The 26762-nt window shown below is 43.4% G+C and overlaps 1 protein-coding gene across 1 annotated transcript in view; it reads left to right on the top strand.

Moving 5' to 3' along the window:
* Positions 1-26762, top strand: part of LOC117531562 — a 62964-nt gene that overhangs the window by 35554 nt on the left and 648 nt on the right. The window lies entirely within an intron of this gene.

Genomic DNA, 26762 nt, shown 5'->3' with positions numbered 1-26762 from the left:
CTTTGTGAAATGGCCAATACTTCTGAAATTCAGCAAAAATGAAGAGAAATGCATAATCTTTATTCCCTATACATTAATTTTTAATCCCTATTCTTCCTTCTGGTACAATTTAAGTGACTTTGATGAAGCAAAAACAAGAAATCATGTAACTTCTCTCTCTGATTGCCTGCGACGAAAATTCAATCATGAGGTGGGAGCTTGGTAATTCTTCTACGTCATCGACCTAAAAATAGATCAGGATATCCATCCAACAACCAATCGCAATGTAAATAGCAGGGAGTTCCCTGTGCGACTTCTGGAAATGCGTCACATGCAATTATGCAGAACCTAATCGAGGCGCTGGCCTACTTTTCCACATCCCTAATCAAAGATCTATCAGAATAAAACAACTTTAAAAACCTCTTTAACACTGAGAGTGAATTATGGCTCCTGATAGTCTTGATAATATCACACATACAAATTATTTATTGCAAATTCTGAGAGTGGAAGAGTTCTTGGACATGTGATCAGCTGCAGACATGTTATTATTGAACATTTGAGGAGCATTAAAAGGAGGACTGATGAGACACAGTGAAACTTGCCATTTTTCATCAATCAAGATTGACTTCTTTTTTTCCACAGGGGCATCCCCCAAAAAATTGTGCATAAGTACATGTACCGTTTTGATGAAGGATCACATTTCCACAATGCCACAAGAAACCACCAAAAATTAAAATTCTTAATTCTTTCACCAAAACATCAAATCTATAAAAATTTATAAAATATATCAAGATGAAAATTAAAGACAAAGTTCTTCGTGAAATTAATGCTATCAATTTGTTGCTACAAAATGTAGCAAGTGTCACATTGTAAATGAAATTGTCCGATTACTTTGTCACAAAATGGGGACAATGTCTCATTGTCTTCATTTCTCTTCCTGATCTCTGACCGTGTAAGTTCAGAACACAAATTTAATACAAGTATAACACCAGCTTAGTTTGATTTAAACAAACATCTTATGGACATTAACATCAACTCTCTCTCTCGCTCCCTCCCTCCCTCTCTCTCTAATCAGCTGGTTGCAGCAGGTACATAAGGAAAACTTGCACATCTGTTTATCTCTTTGATCAGGGTTGGTGTCTCCTGCTTTAGGATGTCTGTCCCAGCACAGGGACATTTCGGTGTTGTCTCACACTTGTGATTGGTCAGCCTGGGCAGTAGAGCAGCAGCAGGTGATTAAATCGTCCTGTTTTTAGTCTTTCCTCCACTTGGTCATTGACTCTGTCTTTCTTTTGTGTTTTTAAAGTCTTTCTACAAACATGTCTGAAGTCCAGCAGCTGAGGGACATGTTGAAACTACAGCTAACACCTGCTGATGAAGGAATGATTGCAGACCAGGAAGAAGAAATGAGTCATCTAAAAGAAGAGAACAAAAGAGGTAAAGAGCTGGATGCTGTTTTTAATCCTCCAAATCTCTTCTACAGAACAGGTTTGTACACTCAGCTTTGTTTGTGTTACTGAGACTTTATAACATGTTGTCACGGTCAGATATTGTCCTCATCGGGTACTGATACTGTGTTACTGATACTTTACACTGAACATCGACTGAGGCTGTTCCATAAAATTAGGAACAGAATGTGACATGATGGACATCATTTAAGACATACATTGTTATTCCCTCCCATGTGCTATACAATGTATATGAGACATTATGATCATCACAGCTGTAGTACAATGAGCAGATGCGCGCAGTGTGCTGCTTGCCCACGGCAAGTCGATGCATGCGACAGGCTTGTGTGCCACCAAACACAGCTGACCAGGATGTGACAACTCTGGAATACTCACCATGACATATACAGCATGTCCCAATGGAAGTGGAATTGCAGGGCAGCAGTGTGCCCACATGCCACAACATAGATAAAAATAAAAAAAAGAGATAAAAATAAAAACAGCTATGGAACGGCTCCAGCTGCATGTCACAGCACTGGGTGCACCCCAACCACACAGCAGCCTGTGCCGTACATTCCACTGACAGCTCCCACCATCAGCTCACAAAAGTGTGGTCCCATATAAACCCCATAAGACATGACGTCCCACGGCCAGCCCGCCATCCGACCAGACAGCGAGACAGCCCACAGCGCTTCACGCCACGACACACGATCGCAGTGTCCACACGGTCCGTCCATCATGTGGAGCATTAACTGACAGCCCACACATGTACCAGTGTGGCCAGCTCATGGGCCCTGCATCCTGGAGGAGGAAAGCGGTGAGTCCATTCATGTGAGCGCTTTGCTGCTACGGACAGATCGTGTCAGCTCAGGCAGGAGCCCCAAAGCTGTCAAATGATCACACACGTGTTCACTGAGACGATCACATCATGTCCCACCTGACCACTGTGTCATCTCAACTCAAAGCTGGAGAACACATATTGTGCCATGTACAACATCCCTTTAGTTTTCAGACTCATTTTTGGGTAGTAGTAATTGATTCACAGATCAATCGATCAACCATTCAACATTGTGGTGGATGGTTGATGAAAGAAATACCACCGGTATATCTATATAGATATATATATAGATATCTATATATATATATAGATATATATATATATATACACTCAACAAAAATATAAACGCAACACTTTTGGTTTTGCTCCCATTTTGTATGAGATGAACTCGATCTAACACTTTTTCCACATACACAATATCACCATTTCCCTCAAATATTGTTCACAAACCAGTCTAAATCTGTGATAGTGAGCACTTCTCCTTTGCTGAGATAATCCATCCCACCTCACAGGTGTGCCATACCAAGATGCTGATTAGACACCATGATTAGTGCACAGGTGTGCCTTAGACTGCCCACAATAAAAGGCCACTCTGAAAGGTGCAGTTTTATCACACAGCACAATGCCACAGATGTCGCAAGATTTGAGGGAGCGTGCAATTGGCATGCTGACAGCAGGAATGTCAACCAGAGCTGTTGCTCGTGTATTGAATGTTCATGACTCTACCATAAGCCGTCTCCACAGGCATTTCAGAGAATTTGGCAGTACATCCAACCAGCCTCACAACCGCAGATCACATGTAATCACACCAGCCCAGGACCTCCACATCCAGCATGTTCACCTCCAAGATCGTCTGAGACCAGCCACTCGGACAGCTGCTGAAACAATCGGTTTGCATAACCAAAGAATTTCTGCACAAACTGTCAGAAACCGTCTCAGGGAAGCTCATCTGCATGCTCGTCATCCTCATCGGGGTCTCGACCTGACTCCAGTTCGTCGTCGTAACCGACTTGAGTGGGAAAATGCTCACATTCGCTGGCATTTGGCACGTTGGAGAGGTGTTCTCTTCATAGATGATGCGAAGGAGATGTGTTGCACTGCATGAGGCAAATGGTGGTCACACAGATACTGACTGGTATCCCCCCCATGAAACAAAACTGCACCTTTCAGAGTGGCCTTTTATTGTGGACAGTCTAAGGCACACCTGTGCACTAATCATGGTGTCTAATCAGCACAGTGTTGCCACAGTTACTTTGAAAAAGTAATCCAATTACTGATTACTGATTACTCCTTGAAAAAGTAACTTAGTTACTTTACTGATTACTCAATTGTAAAAGTAACTAAGTTAGATTACTAGTTACTTTTTAGTTACTTTTCCCAGCTGCCGACAACAACCCTCTGCCACCTCAACATGACAATGATACCTGTTTTGCCAAAACTTACTTTATAGTCACCCTTTCTTGACTTCAATGAAAATAAATACTTGTTTTATAAAAAGTAAAATAAAGACCTCTTTCTTGACCTCATATTTAACTGTTGACAGCACTGTAACAGTAAAACTTGCAATTTCGAACCTACATTGTTTATAAATGTAACTATTAAATTCATTCTAGCATTTTTCTAACATTTAAATTCTCTCTAAATATTTTACTTGTCGAAATTAATATTATTTTAAGTAGTATTAGTAGTTGTAGTAAAAAAAGGCTTCAAAACTGTACCTTTAATCTAGGGGTGTATGGGGGGGGGGGGGGGGCACATCCCTGCCCCACGCCCCCATGCCATCTGGATTCGCCCCTACTTTGGTGTTTGAGCACAAAGAATGGATAACATTTATTTATGCAGAAAACGTGACCAGATTTACAGGTAAGAAAGTTTTATTGCGTTTTCACATCATGTGGTCCTCAGAGTGTTTAGGTGCATTTGAGTGGAAAATAGTGTTAGTTGTTGACGCGTCGCGGAGGATCAGCTGTTTTTAACGTGCAGATACAGAGCGGCTCAGCTCAGCTCTAAATAAAGGAGGAAAAAAAGTATAAAAATGTCTTTGTAAAGCTCAGTGCAGGTGTGCTGATCACCGTGCTTTAAGAGGTGACGACGAGTCGAGCAGCTGCAAAAAACCGCGGATGAAAAGCTCACAGCTCACTGAAAGTGGGCAGTTCAGTCGAACCCCGACCTCCTGCCCACAGACCAAGTTTAATGCTGCTATCGACCCACAATGAAAAATAATAGTAACGCACAGTGACATGGAGAAGTAACTTTAATCTGATTACTGATTTGGAAAGATTAACGCGTTAGATTACTCGTTACTAAAAAAAGTGGTCAGATTAGAGTAACGCGTTACCGGCATCACTGAATCAGCATCTTGATATGGCCCACCTGTGAGGTGGGATGGATTATCTCAGCAAAGGAGAAGTGCTCACTATCACAGATTTAGACTGGTTTGTGAACAATATTTAAGGGAAATGGTGATATTGTGTATGTGGAAAAAGTTTTAGATCATTGAGTTCATCTCATACAAAATGGGAGCAAAACCAAAAGTGTTGCATTTATATTTTTGTTGAGTGTATATATATATCATATCCTGAGGACCACAATGGAAATAAGTTTTTATGCTTTGTTCTGCTATTCTCAGCAATGTGTGTTTTATGTATTTTATTACATGGACCTTTATTGCCAAAATAAAATCAATCAAACAGACATGGAACAAAATCAGGTAACATTAGTTTATTTAGATTTTATTGTAGTAACCTAATAAAAAAAAAATTGTTACATTTGTTTGGAAGTGGCCAGCACAGAGGCTTAGTGGTTCACACTGTTGCCTCACAGCGAGAAGGCCATGGGTTCGATTCCCACCTGTGGCCTTTCTGTGTGGCTTTTGCATATTCTCCCCGTGTTTGTGTGGGTTCTCTCTGGGAGCTCTGGCTTCCTCCCACATCCAAAGACATGCAGGTTCGGTGGATTGGAAACATTAAATTGTCCATAGGTGTGCGTGCGGGTGTGAATGTGTTTGTTTGTCTATATGTGGCCCTGCGGCAGACTGGCGTCCTGTCCTGGGCATACCCCGCCTTGCACTCTATGACTGCTGGGATAGGCTCCAGCCCCCTGCGAAACCTTAATTGGACTAAGCGGTTGAAGGTGTGTAGGAGTGTGTGTGTTGTTTGTAAGTGCATTTCTATCTTATACAGACGAGCGTAACATCCAGCATGATGTGTTTTTGATCATTCGGCTCCGGCTTACTTCAAATATCAAAAATAAATATTTTTGTGAATAAACTGATAGAAATGGACAACACAATTAAAAATAATAAGCTTTTATTTGTTTATGGGGACTTTTAATATAGATTTCCTGAATCCTCATAGTCAATTACAAATAGCGGAATTTATAAATAGACTGCATTTACAGGTATATAGTGCTTTTCCATTTATATCAGAAGCTCAAAGCGCTTTACAATGATACCTTGCATTCACCCATTCACACTCGCACACTAATGTCAGGGTGCTGCCATGAAAGGTGCTCACAACACACTGGGAACAACTTTATAAATTCTGTGTTTTGTAGGGGATTGTATCCACTGATTGCACATCCAACTAGGATATCTACGATAAATCAAATCAAGTCAGTTTTATTTATATAGCGCCAAATCACAACAGTTACCCCAAGGCCCTTTATATTGCAAGGCAAAAGCCATACAATAATTACGGAAAAACCCCAACGGTCAAAACGACCCCCTATGAGCAAGCACTTGACGACAGTGGGAAGGAAAAACTCCCTTTTAACAGGAAGAAACCTCCAGCAGAACCAGGCTCAGGGAGGGGCAGTCTTCTGCTGGGACTGGTTGGGGCTGAGGGGAGAGAATCAGGAAAAAGACATGCTGTGGAAGAGAGCACAGATCAATCACTAATGATTAAATGCAGAGTGGTGCATACAGAGCAAAAAGAGAAAGAAACACTCAGTGCATCATGGGAACCCCCCAGCAGTCTAAGTCTATAGCAGCATAACTAAGGGATGGTTCAGGGTCACCTGATCCAGCCCTAACTATAAGCTTTAGCAAAAAGAAAAGTTTTAAGCCTAATTGTAGCTGTTCCTAATAGGTTTTTTGTTGGGTGCAGATAAAGCCACGATTCAACTGATGTTTTGTCAGCATTTATTTTCCAATAAGGCGTCTTCTGACCACACCGTGAAAAACTATAGTGAAGACAAATAAAAATATACATATTTGGTGAAACTTATACATAAAATTAAATACAACATCCACATTCAACAAAAATAATCTCACGTACCGTGTGCGCCCACTACACCAACATATAGGAGTGGCTGGAATTATTTTCTTAGTCAAAGTCTTTATTTCTCAACTTCTTTTTCTTCATTGCTCCTCATATCTGTCTCTGCCGTCTCTGGAAGCTCGTCGTCATTCTTGCTAATTCAGACACTTGACTATTTCCTGCCACTACCCAATTAAACCACTAGAGGTCTGTAGTACAACACAGGTACTCCAATATTATGTGGATATAAAAATGAATAAATAACAACCATAAAAAATATTAATGAAACATTTAGCTGCGACAGCTACACTGCCACCAAAATTACAAATTTCTTATTTACACACAAAATAAAGATTGTAATTTTCAAAACATTAACCTCAGAACTATGTTTGTTTGTTTTTTTTTAACCTAAGCTGACTTATTTTCAACTAGTACCACTAGTTTCTGAACCGGTCGCTCAAGAATAGATAACTGTTTCACACGTTCTGTTGTGTGGGCCGCCAGAAGAGGAGGTACTGCTGGCCCACCACCAGAGGGCGCCCTGCCTGAAGTGCTGGCTTCAGGCACGAGAGGGCGCTGCCGCCACAGACACAGCCGGGGGTGACAGCTGTCATCCATCTACACTTCATCATTCCACTCCATAAAAGCCGGACGTCATCTCCACCTCGTTGCCGAGATATCATCTACCAGTGAAGGTAATACCTCAGCCGTGATTGTGCCGTGCGCACGTTACTTTTCTATTTTGTGATATTGTTACAGGAGACTACTCACTGTTGTTGTCTGGCGGAGTGGTGACAAAGTGAAGGGCGTTCACTTGTCACACCGAGAACAGCAGAGACAACCGGAGTTGAACTGTGTTAGAGGTGGAGGTGGAATTCCCACCATTGTTGTTACTGAGTGTGCACGCACCCACATCTCACTGTATGTGCTCCTCACCAGCACTACCAGATCCGACATTCGGAGACGGTGGCCACCTGGGGACTCGGGACTTGGCGGCTCCAGTATTCTCCAGGTTTGGTGGCGGAAGAAATCGTGTGGTTCCGGTTCCTCTCAGGACAGACGTCTTCTATCCTCGAGCCTGCCCACACGTCACCTTTGTGGATTGACTGTTTGCAAAAATTCTGTAATCTTCTGTATTTTGGCTGTGCTCTTTCACAACAGTAAAGTGTTCATATTCAACTCTTTCATTGTCCATTCATTTACGCCCCCTGTTGTGGGTCCGTGTCACTACACTTTCCCAACAGGATATTTCGGCCAGCGTCATGGATCCCGAGGGGCGTCAACCATCTGTTGGACAACCAATGGAAGAGCAGGGTGCACAGGCATCTGCAGGAGGCGTGATTGGTGAGTTGCAGCAAATCCTCACCGCCTTTACCGCTCGGTTGGATCTGATGACCGAGCAAAACGTCATCCTTAATCGCACGATGGAGGCTCTCACCGCGCAGGTGGAAGCGCGCGCTCAGGGCGCTGCTGCAGCTCCTCCTCCTGCTGACCCGGTGCAGAATATAGACGTTCCACCATCCCCTGAAGCATACATAAGTCCCCCAGAGCCGTACGGAGGTTGTGTGGAGACGTGCGCGGACTTTCTTATGCAGTGTTCGCTCGTCTTTGCACAACGTCCCGTAATGTACGCGTCTGACGCCAGTAAGGTGGCTTATGTAATTAACTTGCTTCGTGGTGAGGCACGCGCTTGGGCTACGGCACTTTGGGAGCAAAATTCACGGCTCCTTACCACTTATACTTGGTTTGTGAGGGAGTTCAGAACGGTTTTTGATCACCCTAACAGAGGAGAGACTGCTTCAACAGTACTGCTGTCAATGAGACAGGGGCGCCGGAGCGCAGCCGAATATGCAGTTGACTTCCGCATCACGGCTGCGAGGTCTGGCTGGAATATGACTGCGCTCCGCGCCGCCTTCATAAACGGACTGTCGTCTGTCCTGAAGGTGCACCTGGTAGCCAAGGAAGAACCGCGGGATTTAGATGGGCTTATTGATCTCGTTATACGGTTAGAGGAACGCCATCGGGAGCGAGACGAAGGACGTGGCCGGGCACGCGCCTTCCCTCTCCCTTCCGGGTCCGAAAAGGTTCCGCCCTCCCCACGCTCCACAGTCTCAATGCTCCGTGTGGCTACAGCTCCCCCTGCTGAGGAAGCTATGGACACGAGCAGGGCCACATTTAGACCACCTAACAGACAGAGGAGGCTGGCCCGCGGGGAGTGCTTTGTCTGCGGCTTGAGTGAGCATCAGCTAAGATACTGCCCCAAGCGGTTAAACACCAATGCCCGCCCCTAGAAACTGGGCTTAGGGTGGGCCAAGACATTCACGTGGGACATACACATATTTCCACACGACTCCCAGTTACAATACTGAGCAGGGATTTAACCCGTCAAGCCCCAGCACTGGTGGACATGGGGTCAGAAGGGAATCTGCTAGACAGCAGATGGGCTAGGGAGGTAGGGCTCCCTCTGGTGGCGCTCCCTTCGCCATTGCAGGTGCGTGCACTAGATGACACCCTTCTCCCTTTAATCACGCACAAGACACAACCTGTAACTCTGGTGGTGTCTGGGAATCATCGGGAGGAGATCGAGTTTTTTGTGACTCCTTCTACCTCCCGCATGATTTTGGGCTTCCCGTGGATGTTGAAACACAATCCCCGGATTGATTGGCCGTCTGGGGTGGTGGTTCAGTGGAGCGAAACCTGCCATCGGGTGTGATAGGATCCTCGGTTCCTCCCGGTTTACATGCTAAGGAGGAAGTTAAAGCCCCTCCCAATCTGACGGCAGTGCCGGTTGAGTACCACGATCTTGCTGACCTCTTCAGCAAAGATCTGGCACTCACCCTTCCCCTGCACCGTCCGTACGATTGTGCCATTGATTTGATTCCGGGCGTTGAGTTCCCGTCCAGCAGGCTGTACAACCTCTCACGACCTGAGCGCGAATCAATGGAGACCTACATCCGGGACTCATTAGCTGCCGGGCTGATCCGGAATTCCACCTCCCCGTTGGGTGCAGGTTTCTTTTTTGTGGGCAAGAAAGACGGTGGACTCCGTCCATGCATTGATTACAGGGGACTGAATGAGATTACGGTTCGCAATCGATACCCGTTGCCCCTGTTAGATTCAGTGTTCACGCCCCTGCATGGAGCCAAAATCTTCACCAAGTTGGATCTTAGGAATGCGTACCACCTGGGTCGGGTCCGGAAGGGAGACGAGTGGAAGACGGCATTTAACACCCCATTTGGTCATTTTGAGTACCTGGCCATGCTGTTCGGCCTCACTAACGCCCCCGTGACGTTCCAAGCTTTGGTTAATGACGTCTTGCGGGACTTCCTGCACCGATTCGTCTTAGTATATCTGGACGATATACTAATTTTTTCTCCGGACCCTGAGACTCATGTCCAGCATGTACGTCAGGTCCTGCAGCGGTTGTTGGAGAACCGGCTCTTTGTGAAGGGCGAGAAGTGTGAGTTTCACCGCACCTCTTTGTCCTTCCTGGGGTTTATCATCTCCTCCAACTCCGTCGCCCCTGATCCGGCCAAGGTTGCGGCGGTGAGAGATTGGCCCCAACAAACAAGCCGTAGGAAGCTGCAACAGTTCCTCGGCTTTGCAAATTTCTACAGTAGGTTCATTAAGGGCTACAGTCAGGTAGTTAGCCCCCTGACAGCCCTGACCTCTCCAAAAGTCCCCTTCACCTGGTCGGATCGGTGCGAAGCCACGTTCAGGGAGTTGAAACGACGGTTCTCGACTGCACCAGTTCTGGTGCAGCCCGACCCTTGCCGCCAGTTTGTGGTTGAAGTGGACGCCTTTGACTCAGGGATAGGAGCCGTGCTATCCCAGAGCGGAGAGACCGATAAGGTTCTTCACCCGTGTGCCTACTTTTCTCGCAGGTTGACCCCGGCTGAACGGAACTATGACATCGGCAATCGAGAACTCCTTGTGGTGAAAGAGACTCTTGAGGAGTGGAGACACCTGTTGGAGGGAGCGTCTGTGCCGTTCACGGTTTTCACTGACCATCGGAACCTGGAGTATATCAGGACCACCAAGCGGCTGAACCCCAGGCAAGCCCGCTGGTCACTGTTCTTCGGGCGTTTTGACTTCCGGATCACCTATCGCCCCGGGACCAAGAACCAAAGATCAGATGCCTTGTCCCGGATACACGAAGACGAAGTCAAAACAGAGCTGTCGGATCCACCGGAGCCCATCATTCCGGAGTCCACTATCATGGCTACCCTCACCTGGGACATGGAGAAGACCATCCGGGAGGCCCTGGCACGGAGCCCGGAACTTGTCCAAAGAATCGTATGTACGTCCCACCAGAGGCCAGTGCTGCAGTCTTGGACTTCTGTCACGGTTCCAAGCTCTCCTGTCATCTAGGGGTGCGAAGGACAGTGGCAGTTGTCCGGCAGCGCTTCTGGTGGGCGTCTATGGAAGCTGACGTCCGGGAGTATATCCAAGCTTGCACCACCTGTGCCAGGGGCAAGGCGGACCACTCAAAAACCCAGGGACTCCTCCAACCGCTCCCGGTGCCTCATCGCCCCTGGTCCTATATCGGCCTGGATTTCGTCACGGGCCTCCCGCCGTCCCAGGGCATGACGACCATCCTCACGATAGTGGACCGATTCTCCAAGGCGGCCCACTTCGTGGCCCTCCCGAAGCTCCCAACGGCCCAGGAGACTGCTGACCTCCTGGTCCACCACGTCGTCCGTCTGCATGGGATACCAACTGATGTAGTCTTGGATCGTGGTCCCCAGTTTTCCTCTCAAGTCTGGATGAGTTTCTGCAGAGAACTGGGGGCCACCGTGAGTCTCGCGTCCGGGTACCACCCACAGACGAACGGACAGGCAGAACGGGCCAACCAAGAATTGTGCCAGAATTGTTCTGACAAATACTGTACTCTCTGCCATCTCCTTCTAGCGTACAAGTCTTCTTTGACAAAATTGCCTGGAGGTGGAAGTGGCACTGACTCTTTCATCGTAAGTAAATGATTGGGTGTCAAAGGTTCAGCATCCTTTGGGTCATTGATAGTAACAGTAGTGAGTGGGCGACTGTTTATGCTTGACATGGCCTCGTAAAAGAAAGTTCTCAATGAGGTGTCATCCAGCCTTCCTGTGGCTTGTGCAAGGACAGAACTCAAAACATTTCTGACACTTCTGATTTGGCGTTCCCAAACACCGCCTCGGTGACTCGCTTCAGGAACATTCATTTGAAAGTCACATTGGTTCTTAGCTAAATAAGAAGCTAACCTATCTTTGTCAAGCTCAAAGAGACCCTTTTCAAACTCATTCTTAGCTCCGACAAAATTTGTACCTTGATCGGTTCTAATCTGTCTCACGGCTCCTCTGATCGCTATAAAACATCTCAGGCCATTTATAAACGCATCAGTGGAGAGATCTTCTAAAATTTCGATGTGAATAGCTCTGGAGCTTAAACACGTAAACAAAAGACCATAAGGTTTGAATTCTTTCTGCCCTTGTTTTGTGTGAAAAGGACCAAAACAATCTATTCCTGTGTAAGTGAAAGGGGGTGAGGGATGTACCCTATCAGCGGGCAGGTCAGCCATACGCTGTTCCTCTGTTGGCCCTCGTACTTTTCTGCATACAACACAACGTTTGATGTGACGGGCCACTACCTTACTAGCGCCTACTATCGAATAGCCGCTGGCTCTAAGTGCATTTAATGTCTGGCCTCTACCCTGGTGTTGTGTTTTCTTGTGACAATGATCAAGAATCAGTTGTGTGATAATGCCTTCCTTAGGAAGAATAACTGGGTGTCTCAAGTCAAAAGATGCTGAGGATTTTCTCAACCTCCCTCCTACCCTAAGTAGGTCATTGTCAACAAAGGGGTCTTGGGCAATTTGCTTGCTTTATGACTCAACTGTTTCATTTCTTGTTCAAAAGCTTGTCTTTGTGCTACCCGAATAAGAGCTAAAGAAGCTGCTCGTCTCTCTTCAACACTAATGGGCTGCGATTTGTATGTTTTGCCAAGTCTCTTTATCCTTGCAACAACATTGAGTGCTGTGTTCCAGTCAGAAAACCTAGTGAATCTATCAAGAAAATTGTCTCTCTCCAAAACATTAGTTTTAAGAACTTTCACTTCAGAGTCCCCCACTAAAAGCTCTGGGGAAAGAGGTTTTGTACCAAGTTCTCGTTCCCATAGAAATCTAGGTCCTTTGAGCCAGTTTGAGTCAATGAGCTCTGCCACCTTGAGACCTCTAGAAGCATGATCTGCTGGATTTTGATCTGTTTCTATGTAGAACCACTGTTTTGGATCTGTAAAGTCTCTTACTTTCTGTACTCGATTGGTGACAAAAACATGAAAGCGCCTGGCTTCATTTTTAATGTATCCAAGTACTACCTGGGAATCAGTCCAGAAAAATTCCTCGTCAATTTTTAGCTCAAGCTCTGTTCTCAGGAATTTACTTACTCCTGCTGAGACTGTAGCCGCAGTGAGCTCGAGACGTGGTATTGTGACTACTCTAGTTGGGGCCACTCTGGCCTTTCCCATAACCAGAGCACAGTGTACTTTGTCTTCAGCAACAACCCTTATGTATGAGCACTGCCCGTAGCCACTGCTGCTGGCATCGGAGAAATGATGCAGCTCGATTCTTTGCAATGTGCCCATGTCATCAGGAATGAAGCATCTTGGTATTTGAATCTTTGGTAGATTTTCCAGATCATTTAACCATATTTTCCATTTGGTTTCCAATGCAGGGGGAATAGGTTCATTCCATCCTATGCCACGTTTGCACATTTCCTGTAGCACTTGTTTCCCCGTTAGAATGTATGGAGAAAGAAATCCTAATGGATCATACACACTTGCAACTGTTGCCAGGATTCCTCGCCGTGTGGCAGGTTTTTCTTTGAGCACAACATTGAATGAGAATGAATCTGCCTCAACATTCCATTTTACTCCTAGAAGACTTTGCATTGGAATGTCAGAATAGTTCAAATTGACATCTTTGCCACTATTAGCATGCTCTGACTTGATAAGACCTCTAACACCTCTTTTTTGTTGCAAACAAATTTGTGTAAGCGCAATTTTCCCTTTGCACAGATCTCTTGTGCTTGACTGACCAACTGTTTTGCCTTTTGGACTGAATCAACACTGATTAATCTGTCATCCATGTAAAAGTTTTTGGAAATAAAGCTGGCTGCCAATGGATAGGCCTTTTCATGTTCTCGAGCAAGGTATTTCATGCCATAGTTTGTGCATCCTGGTGATGATGCTGCTCCAAAAATATGAACACGCATGCGGTACTCTTTGGGCTCTGCATTAGTGGTCCCATTCTGCCACCACAGGAATCTTAAGAAGTCTCTGTCTTCTGGAGTGACATGAAAGCGGTGGAACATTTTCTCTACGTCACATGTAATGGCGATTTGGTGTTGTCTAAATCTGCAGAGTACCCCAATGAGAGTATTGATTAAGTCTGGGCCTGTGAGAAGGTGTCATTTAGTGAGGTGTTCTCACATTTAGCAGAGCAGTCCAATACGACTCTTATTTTCTCTGGCTTTCTGGGATGGTATACCCCATGGTGAGGTATATACCATGTGATGCCATCTGCATACATGTCAGCTGCTTCCTCTGCATCACCATCCCCAAAGACACTATTCATAAATCTCACATAGTCCTGTGCATACTTGGGATTTCTTTCCATTTTTGCTTTCAAATGTTTCAGGCGTATTGTTGCCAGCTGTTTATTATTTGGAAGTTGTGGACGCTCTCTGAAAGGTAAAGGCATTTCCAAATGGCCTTCCTCATTGAAGTGTATGTTTTCATTTAAAATCTGCAAAAACTGAATGTCCTCTTGTGATATGTTTCCTTCTTTAGGATTTGTGTCCAGAAAATCAGTTTCCAGGACTTTAATCACAGAAGACGATGTGATAGATGGCATCTCTTTAAGAGTAGTGCGATAGCATACTCCAGTTACTTCCACTGACCTTGTCCAAGGCTTGCCGGATCCCACTATACTCCAACCTAGGTCTGTTTTAATTGCATAGGGGTCATAGTCATTGCCCGGTATTACCTTTCTTGGTTTTAGAGCTCTTGCACAATCGTAACCAATTAGAAGTGCTGCAGGGCAGTCTAACAGCTCTTGCATCTCCTCAGCAATACTTTGGAGATGTGCCCACCTTTTTGCCGTTTCACGTGTGGGAATGCTGTTTTGTTCAAGGGGGATGTACTCATGAGTGTATGTGGGTGGTAGCTCAATGTACTCTTGTGAATGGTACCCTCTTACTTTTAGTCCATCCACTCTCTGACTCTGTACAATAGATCCCCTGTCTGTCATTGTAGTCAGTTTTAACTTGACTGGTTCTGTAAATGCTTGAATTTTTTCGCAGATATCTTGGGCAATGAACGTATTGCTGCTTTGAGTGTCTAGCAGTGCGTAAACCAAGATTTCAAGTCCATTACCTTCCGCACAAGATAGCCACACTGGGATGATCACTGATGTTCGATCGCTATTGTCCACTTTCACGTTGTTTGACATGGCAGAAGCATTGTCCTCTGATAGTGGCGTTTCAGGTTTGTCTACTTGTGGGCGGTCCTCATGAAGTGGAGTAGGATGGGTTTTTCTGCAAACATTACAAGTAGCCCTTTGACGACAGTCTTTTGAGAAGTGACCAACTCTGAGACAGCTGAAGCACGTTATTGACGACAGTCTTTTGAGAAGTGACCAACTCTGAGGCAGCTGAAGCACGTTATTGACGACAGTCTTTTGAGAAGTGACCAACTCTGAGGCAGCTGAAGCATGTTATTCTCAGTGACAATTTTTTCTTCTCTTCAAGTGACATTTCTGCAAATTTTCCACATTTGTAGATAAAGTGACTTTGCTTACAACAGATACATTCAATTCGTCTTTTGTTCTGAGCAGCAGAAGGGCTAGGTTTGAATCCCTTGTTATTCTGAGTACTTGTAGCCCTTGTATTTTTGTTAACCTTTGTTGTAGTTGTTAGAACACTAGCCTTAAGGCGCCTGTGTTCTTTATCTGGTTTGTGAAATGTCCGTAACGCAAACAGGGAGGAGACTGGGTTGCATGCTATGCGTGCTTCTTCAGCCACAAAGTCAGCAAATTCAGCAAAAGTTGGATATTCCTTCCCTTCATCCAATGCTTTGGTCACATGTCTATTCCAGCGAGTCGTTGCCCAGTCTGGAAGTTTTAAGAGTATTTTTTGATTTTCCTCACAATCGTCTAAGACCCTAAGACCTTGTACATGGGGCATAGCGTTTTTACATGAAATGAGGAAATCACTGAACTCTCTCAATTTAAGCAACTCTTTTGACCCAATCTTAGGCCAACTGCTTAGTTTTCCTCTGAAAGCTCTCTCTGAACTACAAAGGGATGGCCATAACGTTTGTTTAAGGCATCCCAAGCCTGAACATAGGCTTCCTGATCACTTCTGTAAAATGTCCCTTCTAATACACTAAGTGCTTCCCCACTTATGTACACTCAACAAAAATATAAACGCAACACTTTTGGTTTTGCTCCCATTTTGTATGAGATGAAATCAAAGATCTAAAACTTTTTCCACATACACAATATCACCATTTCCCTCAAATATTGTTCACAAACCAGTCTAAATCTGTGATAGTGAGCACTTCCCCTTTGCTGAGATAATCCATCCCACCTCACAGGTGTGCCATATCAAGATGCTGATTAGACACCATGATTAGTGCACAGGTGTGCCTTAGACTGCCCACAATAAAAGGCCACTCTGAAAGGTGCAGTTTTATCACACAGCACAATCTCACAGATGTCGCAAGATTTGAGGGAGTGTGCAATTGGCATGCTGACAGCAGGAATGTCAACCAGAGCTGTTGCTCGTGTATTGAATGTTCATTTCTCTACCATAAGCCGTCTCCAAAGTCGTTTCAGAGAATTTGGCAGTACATCCAACCAGCCTCACAACCGCAGACCACGTGTAACCACACCAGCCCAGGACCTCCACATCCAGCACGTTCACCCCCAAGATCGTCTGAGACCAGCCACTCGGACAGCTGCTGAAACAATTGGTTTGCATAACCAAAGAATATCTGCACAAACTGTCAGAAACCGTCTCAGGGAAGCTCATCTGCATGCTCGTCGTCCTCATCGGGGTCTCGACCTGACTCCAGTTCGTCGTCGTAACCGACTTGAGTGGGCAAATGCTCACATTCGCTGGCGTTTGGCACACTGGAGAGGTGTTCTCTTCACGGATGATGCGAAGGAGATGTGTTGCACTGCATGAGGCAAATGGTGGTCACACCAGATACTGACTGGTATCCCCCCCCCAATAAAACAAAACTGCACCTTTCAGAGTGGCCTTTTATTGTGGGCAGTCTAAGGCACACCTGTGCACTAATCATGGTGTCTAATCAGCATCTTGGTATGGCACATCTGTGAGGTGGGATGGATTATCACAGCAAAGGAGAAGTGCTCACTATCACAGATTTAGACTGGTTTGTGAACAATATTTGAGGGAAATGGTGATATTGTGTATGTGGAAAAAGTTTTAGATCTTTGAGTTCATCTCATACAAAATGGGAGCAAAACCAAAAGTGTTGCGTTTATATTTTTGTTGAGTATACTTCTTGAGATAGAAAAGCCGATGTGCTGAATCTACACAACTCATCTCTATGAGAGCCTTGAAGCAAGTGCTCCACTCTGTGAACTTTAGCGGATCCCCACTGAATACAAATGGTTCTGGGACTGGAAGTCTAGTCATGGTGAGTGATTCCTTTAACGCTTGGACTAGAGAAACTTCACTATCTTTTGTTAACATTTTACAACCACCAGACTGTGGGACTGACGCACCTTGAGAAATCTGCTTATTTTTAAACTCAGAGTAAGCAGCTGAAGCTGGTTTCTGACTGACATCATTATACTTTTGCAGAAACATTAGTACTGTGCTCACTAACACTGTTGTACTGACTCCTTTCAGCCCGTGACACTGTTGATCCTTATATTGACCTTGCATCCTCTCTTTGCAGTAACTGAAGGAGTGATTCTTTTGCAGCTTGTGCGTCAAACTCCGTGTCAACATCTGCATAACGTCTCTTCAAAAGTATAATGATGTCAGTGGAAACTGCATTGCAACTGTCCATTTTTCTTCTTATGTCCTGTGATGGCACAGTTAGTGAATGCAAAGCAGAATAGTTTTGTTTTAAATCTGACTCACAAGCTTCAACCTTTTGAATCATGTCACTTAGCTCAGCTTTAGAGCACTCTACTTTCAGTTTAGACCTTGCAAATTGAACTTCTGCCTTAAAGTGCACATATTTTGACATAAAACTTCTTTCTTTGTTTATTATGTCGTCCCTTTTAAGTTCTAACATTTTCTCAGTCGGCCGTCTATCTCTTTCTGAATGCCTAAGTTCTGTTTTAACTTCATTTGTAGGTTGGGGTTGCCCTATTCTGTGTATTTCAAGATCTGCATAGATCTCCCCTAAGCGAGCTTCAATGTCATCTCTAACTGAATCTTCAAGTTCATTCTGTAATTCAGCCACTAAATGAGCCTTTTCTGCTTCTAGAGCTGCAATTACTTCCTCTAACACACGACTGTCTGAAGTACTCTGATCCATCTCAAAAATATTTGTACAGTGAACCTAATGCAACACAGTATTTTGAGTAGCAAACAAAACCCGTAACAGCACAGGATAAACTTAAAACATATTCAGAAAACAATTTACAGTATTATCAACTCTTCTCTCTTTTTTGTTTTGTATGTTGGTTAATATGATCAAACTCTGTAGGTACAGTCTGACCTGATATCCTTTAGGAACTGTTGCTCACTGTAGAATTGCACTGTGTTGAGATGTAGCTTTAGTTTGTTTCTATTCAACTGGAAAAGCTGTCTGAGTTTGGAAATCCAGCTGCTGCAGGGTGATGGAGTCTGATTTCCACATTAATCTTGATTCCTTGAAGCAGGGTCTCGCAGGTACCACGCTGCTCTCTGGTTCCTCTCTCACACCGGCAGGGACAGACCACGTTGTTTCCTCGCTGTTTCTAGTGTGGGGCACGTGTTGCACCGTCACTGACAGCATTCAGTAGGCTAGGACACGATCTTCAATTGGCACCAAATGGGACACGTTTTTCACTGTAGCCGCTCCTAATAGGTTTTTGTTGGGTGCAGATAAAGCCACGATTCAACTGATGTTTTGTCAGCATTTATTTTCCAATAAGGCGTCTTCTGACCACACCGTGAAAAACTATAGCGAAGACAAATAAAAATATACATATTTGGTGAAACTTGTACATAAAATTAAATACAACATCCACATTCAACAAAAATAATCTCACGTACCGTGTGCGCCCACTACACCAACATATAGGAGTGGCTGGAATTATTTTCTTAGTCAAAGTCTTTATTTCTCAACTTCTTTTTCTTCATTGCTCCTCATATCTGTCTCTGCCGTCTCTGGAAACTCGTTGTCGTTCTTGCTAATTCATACACGTGACTATTTCCTGCCACTACCCAATTAAACCACTAGTGGTCTGCAGTGCAACACAGGTACTCCAATATTATGTGGATACAAAAATGAATAAATTACAACCATAAAAAATATTAATGAAACATTTAGCTGCGACAGCTACACTAATCTTAAAAGTAGAGAGGGTGTGTCTGTCTCCCTGATCCGAATTGGGAGCTGGTTCCAGAGGAGAGGAGCCTTTCTAAGACCTTTCTAATTTTAGAGATATTGCGCAAATGTAAAAAGCAGTCCTACATATTTGCTTAATATGCGCACTGAAGGACATATCCTAATCAAAAATGACTCCACGATTTCTCACAGTATTACTAGAGGTCAGGGTAATGCCATCCAGAGTAAGGATCTGGTTAGACACCATGTTTCTAAGATTTGTGGGGCCAAGTACAATAACTTCAGTTTTATCTGAATTTAAAAGCAGGAAATTAGAGGTCATCCATGTCTTTATGTCTGTAAGACATTCCTGCAGTTTAACTAATTGGTGTGTGTCCTCTGGCTTCATGGATAGATAAATCTGGGTATCATCTGCGTAACAATGAAAATTTAAGCAATGCTTTTTAATAATACTGCCTAAGGGAAGCATATATAAAGTGAATAAAATTGGTCCTAGCACAGAACCTTGTGGAACTCTATAATTAACCTTTGTCTGTGAAGAAGACTCCCTATTTACATGAACAAATTGTAATCTATTAGACAAATATGATTCAAACCACCGCAGCGCAGTGCCTTTAATACCTATGGCATGCTCTAATCTCTGTAATAAAATTTTATGGTCAACAGTATCAAAAGCAGCACTGAGGTCTAACAGAACAAGCACAGAGATGAGTCCACTGTCCGAGGCCATAAGAAGATCATTTGTAACCTTCACTAATGCTGTTTCTGTACTATGATGAATTCTAAAACCTGACTGAAACTCTTCAAATAGACCATTCCTCTGCAGATGATCAGTTAGCTGTTTTACAACTACCCTTTCAAGATTTTTTGAGAGAAAAGGAAGGTTGGAGATTGGCCTATAATTAGCTAAGATAGCTGGGTCAAGTGATGGCTTTTTAAGTAATGGTTTAATTACTGCCACCTTAAAAGATCATATTTAAGATCAAAGCATTAATTAACGGTAGGGCTTCCTTGAGCATCCTGGTAGGAATGGGGTCTAATAGACATGTTGATGGTTTGGAGGAAGTGACTAATGAAAATAACTCAGACAGAACAATCGGAGAGAAAGAGTCTAACCAAATACCAGCATTATTGAAAGCAGCCAAAGATAACGATATGTCTTTGGGATGGTTATGAGTAATTTTTTCTCTAGTTAAAATTTTATTAGCAAAGAAAGTCATGAAGTCATTACTAGTTAAAGTTAAAGGAATACTCGGCTCAATAGAGCTCTGACTCTTTGTCAGCCTGGCTACAGTGCTGAAAAGAAACCTGGGGTTGTTCTTATTTTCTTCGATTAGTGATGAGTAGTTAGATGTCCTAGCTTTATGGAGGGCTTTTTTTATAGAGCACCAGACTCTTTTTCCAGGCTAAGTGAAGATCTTATAAATTAGTGAGACGCCATTTCCTCTCCAGCTTACGGGTTATCTGCTTTAAGCTGCGAGTTTGTGAGTTATACCACAGAGACAGGCACTTCTGATTTAAAGCTCTCTTTTTCAGAGGAGCTACAGCATCCAAAGTTGTGCTCAATGAGGATGTAAAACTATTGATGAGATAAATTTGAAACTGCTGGCTAAGGCTAAGCGTAAATTTGGTAAGATTGTAATTCACGTCGGCAGTAATGACACCCGGTTACGCCAATCGGAGGTCAATAAAATTAACATTAAATCGGTGTGTAACTTTGCAAAAACAATGTCGGACTCTGTAGTTTTCTCTGGGCCCCTCCCCAATCGGAACGGGAGTGACATGTTTAGCCGCATGTTCTCCTTGAATTGCTGGCTGTCTGAGTGGTGTCCAAAAAATGAGGTGGGCTTCATAGATAATTGGCAAAGCTTCTGGGGAAAACCTGGTCTTGTTAGGAGAGACGGCATCCATCCCACTTTGGATGGAGCAGCTCTCATTTCTAGAAATCTGGCCAATTTTCTTAAATCCTCCAAACCGTGACTATCCAGGGTTGGGACCAGGAAGCAGAGTTGTAGTCTTACACACCTCTCTGCAGCTTCTCTCCCCCTGCCATCCCCTCATTACCCCATCCCCGTAGAGACGGTGCCTGCTCCCAGACCACCAATAACCAGCAAAAATCTATTTAAGCATAAAAATTCAAAAAGAAAAAATAATATAGCACCTTCAACTGCACCACAGACTAAAACAGTTAAATGTGGTCTATTAAACATTAGGTCTCTCTCTTCTAAGTCCCTGTTGGTAAATGATATAATAATTGATCAACATATTGATTTATTCTGCCTTACAGAAACCTGGTTACAGCAGGATGAATATGTTAGTTTAAATGAGTCAACACCCCTGAGTCACACTAACTGTCAGAATGCTCGTAGCACGGGCCGGGGCGGAGGATTAGCAGCAATCTTCCATTCCAGCTTATTAATTAATCAAAAACCCAGACAGAGCTTTAATTCATTTGAAAGCTTGACTCTTAGTCTTGTCCATCCAAATTGGAAGTCCCAAAAAACCAGTTTTATTTGTTATTATCTATCGTCCACCTGGTCGTTACTGTGAGTTTCTCGGTGAATTTTCAGACCTTTTGTCTGACTTAGTGCTTAGCTCAGATAAGATAATTATAGTGGGCGATTTTAACATCCACACAGATGCTGAGAATGACAGCCTTAACACTGCATTTAATCTATTATTAGACTCTATTGGCTTTGCTCAAAAAGTAAATGAGTCCACCCACCACTTTAATCATATCTTAGATCTTGTTCTGACTTATGGTATGGAAATAGAAGACTTAACAGTATTCCCTTGAAAACTCCCTTCTGTCTGATCATTTCTTAATAACATTTACATTTACTCTGATGGACTACCCAGCAGTGGGGAATAAGTTTCATTACACTAGAAGTCTTTCAGAAAGCACTGTAACTAGGTTTAAGGATATGTTTCCTTCTTTATGTTCTCTAATGCCATATACCAACACAGTACAGAGTAGCTACCTAAACTCTGTAAGTGAGATAGAGTATCTTGTCAATAGTTTTACATCCTCATTGAAGACAACTTTGGATGCTGTAGCTCCTCTAAAAAAGAGAGCTTTAAATCAGAAGTGCCTGACTCTGTGGTATAACTCACAAACTCGTAGCTTAAAGCAGATAACCCGTAAGTTGGAGAGGAAATGGCGTCTCACTAATTTAGAAGATCTTCACTTAGCCTGGAAAAAGAGTCTGTTGCTCTATAAAAAAGCCCTCCGTAAAGCTAGGACATCTTTCTACTCATCACTAATTGAAGAAAATAAGAACAACCCCAGGTTTCTTTTCAGCACTGTAGCCAGGCTGACAAAGAGTCAGAGCTCTATTGAGCTGAGTATTCCATTAACTTTAACTAGTAATGACTTCATGACTTTCTTTGCTAACAAAATTTTAACTATTAGAGAAAAAATTACGCATAACCATCCCAAAGACGTATCGTTATCTTTGGCTGCTTTCAGTGATGCCGGTATTTGGTTAGACTCTTTCTCTCCGATTGTTCTGTCTGAGTTATTTTCATTAGTTACTTCATCCAAACCATCAACATGTTTATTAGACCCCATTCCTGCCAGGCTGCTCAAGGAAGCCCTACCATTATTTAATGCTTCGATCTTAAATATGATCAATCTATCTTTATTAGTTGGCTATGTACCACAGGCTTTTAAGGTGGCAGTAATTAAACCATTACTTAAAAAGCCATCACTTGACCCAGCTATCTTAGCTAATTATAGGCCAATCTCCAACCTTCCTTTTCTCTCAAAAATTCTTGAAAGGGTAGTTGTAAAACAGCTAACTGATCATCTGCAGAGGAATGGTCTATTTGAAGAGTTTCAGTCAGGTTTTAGAATTCATCATAGTACAGAAACAGCATTAGTGAAGGTTACAAATGATCTTCTTATGGCCTCGGACAGTGGACTCATCTCTGTGCTTGTTCTGTTAGACCTCAGTGCTGCTTTTGATACTGTTGACCATAAAATTTTATTACAGAGATTAGAGCATGCCATAGGTATTAAAGGCACTGCGCTGCGGTGGTTTGAATCATATTTGTCTAATAGATTACAATTTGTTCATGTAAATGGGGAATCTTCTTCACAGACTAAAGTTAATTATGGAGTTCCACAAGGTTCTGTGCTAGGACCAATTTTATTCACTTTATACATGCTTCCCTTAGGCAGTATTATTAGACGGTATTGCTTAAATTTTCATTGTTACGCAGATGATACCCAGCTTTATCTATCCATGAAGCCAGAGGACACACACCAATTAGCTAAACTGCAGGATTGTCTTACAGACATAAAGACATGGATGACCTCTAATTTCCTGCTTTTAAACTCAGATAAAACTGAAGATATTGTACTTGGCCCCACAAATCTTAGAAACATGGTGTCTAACCAGATCCTTACTGTGGATGGCATTACCCTGACCTCTAGTAATACTGTGAGAAATCTTGGAGTCATTTTTGATCAGGATATGTCATTCAAAGCGCATATTAAACAAATATGTAGGACTGCTTTTTTGCATTTACGCAATATCTCTAAAATCAGAAAGGTCTTGTCTCAGAGTGATGCTGAAAAACTAATTCATGCATTTATTTCCTCTAGGCTGGACTATTGTAATTCATTATTATCAGGTTGTCCTAAAAGTTCCCTAAAAAGCCTTCAGTTAATTCAAAATGCTGCAGCTAGAGTACTGACGGGGACTAGAAGGAGAGAGCATATCTCACCCATATTGGCCTCTCTTCATTGGCTTCCTGTTAATTCTAGAATAGAATTTAAAATTCTTCTTCTTACTTATAAGGTTTTGAATAATCAGGTCCCATCTTATCTTAGGGACCTCGTAGTACCATATCACCCCAATAGAGCGCTTCGCTCTCAGACTGCAGGCTTACTTGTAGTTCCTAGGGTTTGTAAGAGTAGAATGGGAGGCAGAGCCTTCAGCTTTCAGGCGCCTCTCCTGTGGAACCAGCTCCCAATTCAGATCAGGGAGACAGACACCCTCTCTACTTTTAAGATTAGGCTTAAAACTTTCCTTTTTGCTAAAGCTTATAGTTAGGGCTGGATCAGGTGACCCTGAACCATCCCTTAGTTATGCTGCTATAGACTTAGACTGCTGGGGGGTTCCCATGATGCACTGAGTGTTTCTTTCTCTTTTTGCTCTGTATGCACCACTCTGCATTTAATCATTAGTGATTGATCTCTGCTCCCCTCCACAGCATGTCTTTTTCCTGGTTCTGTCCCTCAGCCCCAACTAGTCCCAGCAGAAGACTGCCCCTCCCTGAGCCTGGTTCTGCTGGAGGTTTCTTCCTGTTAAAAGGGAGTTTTTCCTTCCCACTGTCGCCAAGTGCTTGCTCACAGGGGGTCGTTTTGACCGTTGGGGTTTTTATTGTATGGCCTTGCCTTACAATATAAAGCGCCTTGGGGCAACTGTTTGTTGTGATTTGGCGCTATATAAATAAAATTGATTGATTGATTGACATGCGCGCGCGTGAATGGGACAGTTGGTCCTCAAACTGCGCCTGCAGAGGTGGAAGGACGGTCGTCATCCAGACACAGCTCCTGAAGCAAATAATGATACTGATAATGAGCTTTCCACAACAACTCGCTCTGTGTGATCAACATCCGTCATCAAGGGCGTAGGTTTGGTCTCAGCTTTGGTAGGGACAATAACACCCCCCCCCCCCACCCGGCCCCCCTGCTCACCACCATCACCCCCTATCCCACTCATACCATTAGACGCACAAGTACAGCATAATACATAACATATGACGACATAATGCTGAATAATTTAACACTTTATTTACAATATTAAGTGTGTAGGCAAACAAACAAATAGCACCCAAAATCACGAATCTATTCTATAGGCCTACACCTGAGAGAACAAGACAACAAAAAAAAAATACTTGTGGAGCTAACAAAAAAAAAAAAAAAAAAAAGTTTTTGCAAACAAGATGTATAATCTATTCTCTTCATCAATAATGCAGTTGTAGGTATCTGGCAACCTAATTTGCCAAAAAAAAAAAATGGATTTCCAATGATATATATGGTGTATTACGGTAAACGTAAGCCTGTGATGTCATAACACAGAGGAAAAACACGGAAGTTTCACACTAGTGCGCCGCTGATTCTCATTACCGTAAGTTCTCATGTAAGCCCTCACTCTGAAAAATTTCAACACTGACAGCAAGCCAAGAACCCGTGCTTTCCAACAGTGTGCTATATGTTGCATATATTACAGTAAAGTGCGTTCGGTGACTTTTGAAACGAGGGAAAAGTATGAAAAAGAGCGCAAAAGTGACAGAAAAGTACAGAGACAGACAGCAAACATAAATGTAGTATTTTTTGAGGAAAAGGGCAGGATGTTAGTGTCATTTGTGAAGGTGTGTGTGCGTGTTTGTGTGGGTGTGCAGTTTATTTTAAGTGTGGCGCACAGCATTGTTCGCAACTCCTCCCCCCCGCCCTTCTTGTTTTTCTGCACCGGAGCAGTGTTGCCAGATATGAAATATGAAACTATCGTACCAAAACCTCAAAATTATCGTATTTTGGGAGAAATTATCGTACACAAACAAAACGCATACAACGTAGCTATTTTAGCGTTTTTTTTTTAAAATTTACAAAGAATTTTATGTCACATTTTTAAACAGTAATTATATTAATGGGGAAACTATGGCACAAAAGAACGCAAATGCACAAGCAAATGCACTACCAGACTGTGAAGTAACACAAACATGTGTTAATTACCAGACTAGAAAGAGTCGAATTCAACCTCGAGGTCGCTGTCGTCATCCGATGCCACTTGTGCAGATTTTGTTGAACACAGAAAAAATGTTGACACCTCCATAAGGAACTTGAACTTTTTTTTAATTTTTCTTGTATATCTCTTTGCTCTTGTATTTTGTTCGTTTGTTATTGCATTTGTTGAAATACAGTTTCGAAAAAAAAAAAAAAGATGTTGGTTGGGGAATCTTCCTGTCCTGTCCTGCAGAGATTGGATGGGAACTCATTCAAATGACTGTCCCGGCAGCCCAAAGCCAGCAGCAGCCCTGTGTGTGGTGTGTCTTTGATGCCGCCTGAGTGCAACGCCTGCAAAATGATTCTTGGGTGTCAGAGAGAGATGCGTGTTTTGGCAACCAACTGAAATTATCATACATATTTGGGTTTTTTTTCCCATTATTGATCGTACAGAGGGCAAAACTATCGTACAAATACGATAATTATCGTACATCTGGCAACACTGCACCGGAGCCACCCATCCTCTGCGCTCCGGGACCTCCCACTTTACAAATGAAGCACTGCCTGCCACGAGATGCGCTTTGTTTACGTCCACGTGAGAAGAACGTGAGCCAGTGAAATTGCAACATGGGTAACCCTGTCATTCTGGCACGTCGAAAACACAAAACGTGACGACTAAAATTATAGTATCGAGTTCGCAAAAAAATAGTGAATGATTTTGTTATATAAACAAAAATGCTAAATATTGGTAGGGACTATTTTGCCATCCCAAAATATTGGTTGTGACTTGTCCCTATGGTCCATATGCAAACCTACGTCCCTGTCCGTCATGTTAACTGACAACCGGAGCCGGCGAGCGGAATGGACGCTCCTCCTATTTGATGACGCACCGGGGCGAATTTTCGCAGCAAAAGCAGAGCGACACACCG

The sequence above is a fragment of the Thalassophryne amazonica genome, chromosome 18 (assembly GCF_902500255.1).
Source record: "Thalassophryne amazonica chromosome 18, fThaAma1.1, whole genome shotgun sequence".
Classification (NCBI taxonomy): Eukaryota; Metazoa; Chordata; class Actinopteri; order Batrachoidiformes; family Batrachoididae; genus Thalassophryne; species Thalassophryne amazonica.
This window is presented reverse-complemented; position numbering and strand designations above follow the sequence as displayed.